Below are 3,207 nucleotides of genomic sequence, written 5' to 3'. Positions count from 1 at the left end.
TAGGGCACTTTTTCGGCTCTACTTTGGGGTTCAAAGATTTGTATCTCACACTTCGGGGCTGTCAAGATCTAGGGGTAAAGGGCCGCCAGTCAAGTTGGATTTACTGTTGTGACATTGATGTTACTCATACAAGCTAGATTCATAGCTCAATTATTTTGAAGTAAATTCTGTGCTAGAGGAGTGGCCAGTTAAGCAAAGCTACAATATTTTGAAAGAAGAGATTGAAAGTCTAGATAGAGTAAGTTTCAAGCTGAAGAGTTCCTTAAATGTTATTGTTGATATTGCTATACCACCAATGTAAACACTAGACTAGCATACACGACCAATTAGAAATGGGAAGCTATATAATATAAGTCTTCAATTTCAAAATGTGTGCAAGGGAAGATCAAGCTAGCAAAGGAGTTGAAGTGCATAATCACAAAGACAAACTATATCAATGTTGTGGCTAAAGAGTTTGTTGTTGTGATTGAGATATGAAAGAGTACGAGCTACACTTTCAGAATCTATGAAAATCCATCTTGTACCTATCTAGATTTTATACAAAGGGAGAATAGGGGAAAGGCATATTTAGCTTGCAAATATATTTATTAGATTTTTATGTAGGAACTAAACCAAGATCCTAAGATTAACCATCACATCCACCAGACAAGCCTTACAATTGTGGAAATTGAGAAGTGTTTTTAGATTGTTTTTAGTGTTCGGATCTATATTTATATTTGTATTTTATTGGTCGAATTTACTTGGAAATATAGATTAAATCAAAATTTGAAAGATGAAAACATGTTAGTCAAGATAAACCAATGTTTTTCTTGTGTTTGAGAAGTTGAGAGCTCAACTTGTGAACTCATGAGCTCAAAACCTACCCAAGCTCACCGAGAAGCAATTCAAGGCCGAGGTGAGCACAATTGGAAGAGTACACAATATCAACTTGGTTTGCCTCCTTGGCTACTGTGCAGAGGGAGACCACCAACCTCCTTGTCTATGAGTTTTTGCCAAACAGTTCTCTCGATCACCACCTCTCAGCCTTGTCCTCATTCATTGCCTCACAAGAAATCTTCTCAACGTGGGAGACACAACACTCCATCGTGCTCCACAAAAAGTGTGGTGAGCGCATTGTCTACTGCGATATCAAGCCACAAAACGTGCTGCTGGACGAGAGCTCCGGCCAAAGGTGTCCGACTTTAAGCTGGTGAGGATGATGAGAAAAGAATTGATGAGCATCACCACCATGCAAGGAACCAGGGGTACCTCACTCCAGAGTGGCTCGAGAGCCAATCCATCACCCCCAAGGCCGATGTCTATAGCTTTGGATGCTCCTGCTGGATATCTTGAGTGGCAAGGGAGCTGGGTGGTGGAGACAAGGAATCCGAGAATGCACCACTGCTGCCACCTGGCGAATGGTATTTCCCAATCTATGCCTTCCACAAGTACATGACCTCAGAGCTGGAGAGCATTCCCGATCCAAACCCGGCAAACAGCGCTCAAGATTGCACTGTGGTGCATCCACCAGGATCCAGGATCCAGGTCAGCAATGAGCCACATGGTGCAGATCCTGGAGGGCAAAGTGGAGGTGCCAGCGCCACCATTTCCAGACGCTGGTGAGAATGATCTTTAGTTTTCTTATTTAATATTATTAAGTGAAATTGGAAGATTATGATGGTATAATTTATACCAAGTGAAATCATTTTAATTCACCATTGCAATTTATAAAGGGACTATAGTGAGAAGTGAGCATTTATTTTGGTGGTATTTCATTCACATCTCAAATAGAACAAAGTAAATGGAATAAGATAAAATATAGGTGTTTTTTTAAGACGTGTTTATAGACTTCTAAAAAGAATATGATCTAGCTGTTGAAAATAACTAGACTAAGAGGTGTTGACCAACCTTGAACAATTACATCATTTTTGGTGTGGAAATCCACACTATTTCCACAAAAAGCATCCAAGGACACAATAGTGATCTGGCTGCTACAGGCACCTACTTTCTTGAGCATTACAAAAAGTGTGGGTGATGGAAGATGAAGAAACCATTGCTTAGCAGCCTTGTTGCACCAAGGTGAGTGATCTTCTTTAATATATTATTTCCTTTGACCCTGATGACCTTGAAAACCAACAAAAATAAATGTTATTCTAAGAATATTCTTTTTCAAAGTATAAAGGTTAAATGTTAAAAAGAGATTTACAGCTGACACATAGATTGCACAAAAGACTTTTACCTTGGGAAAATTGGGTCCAACACCAAACAGTAACATCATAGAGATCTAGGTGGGATGCTTGATGTTAACTCATGTACCACCTATCCAAATGCCCATGCAGCATATGGGCATCTAGATAACTTATATGCAGTAAAGCCTGATCTGTATTAAGGAACAAGGTGTGCTTTCCTAAACTCAAAGCATGGTGTGACACCATGTAGCTCAGTCATGCACTCAATTTTGAGAATATTCTTTTTTAATCTAGGTGTTAACTACCATTTTAATCCAATAGTTGTGCTAATTTATTTGAACCAATATTAGATACAAATATACTGAGATTTGGTGAGTACTATTATTATTATTATTATTTATAATTTTAAGATCATTAGTATAGAAAAAGCAGAAGACATGAGATCACATAAATCAGAATATTTGGGTTTGAAAAAAGTCTAGCAACTTATTAGTTGTACCTTAGATGTTTGACTTAATGCAGTGTAGATTATAAAAGGGAGTTCTTTTACCTCATATTACCATGTAAGTATGGAAAACAAAACATTTCTCTATTTAATTTTATTACTTGCAGTCATTCTGAAAAATGAGAATTTTTGTGCTGCCACTACAAGTATCAAAGTGGATGGCTATGTTTATTGTACTAACTGTGGTTCACTCTCTCAGAATGGCATCTTCAGTAAGAAAAATTATCTATCTTCTGTATTTTTCTAATCTTGTTATATCTTTCAGATGCCAAAGTAAACCTAGTTTGTCCAGGAGACAGTGATTCATCATTTACAAATAGTAGAGGATACTTTAATATATTTCAATTAGTGAAGACTGGAACAGATATTGGGAGTTGTCGAGTGAGTGTGGATACGAGTAGAGCACCCCAGGGGTGTTCTTTCTTAACAGACATAAATGGTGGATCAAGTGGCCAATCCTTAAGCACATGCACCAATAATGGAAATAAGAAGTTCACTTGTGGACCCTATTATTTTACTCCAAATGCTTGTTCA

This window comes from Selaginella moellendorffii, unplaced genomic scaffold, assembly GCF_000143415.4.
Source record: "Selaginella moellendorffii unplaced genomic scaffold, v1.0 SELMOscaffold_4, whole genome shotgun sequence".
Classification (NCBI taxonomy): domain Eukaryota; kingdom Viridiplantae; phylum Streptophyta; class Lycopodiopsida; order Selaginellales; family Selaginellaceae; genus Selaginella; species Selaginella moellendorffii.
This window is presented reverse-complemented; position numbering follows the sequence as displayed.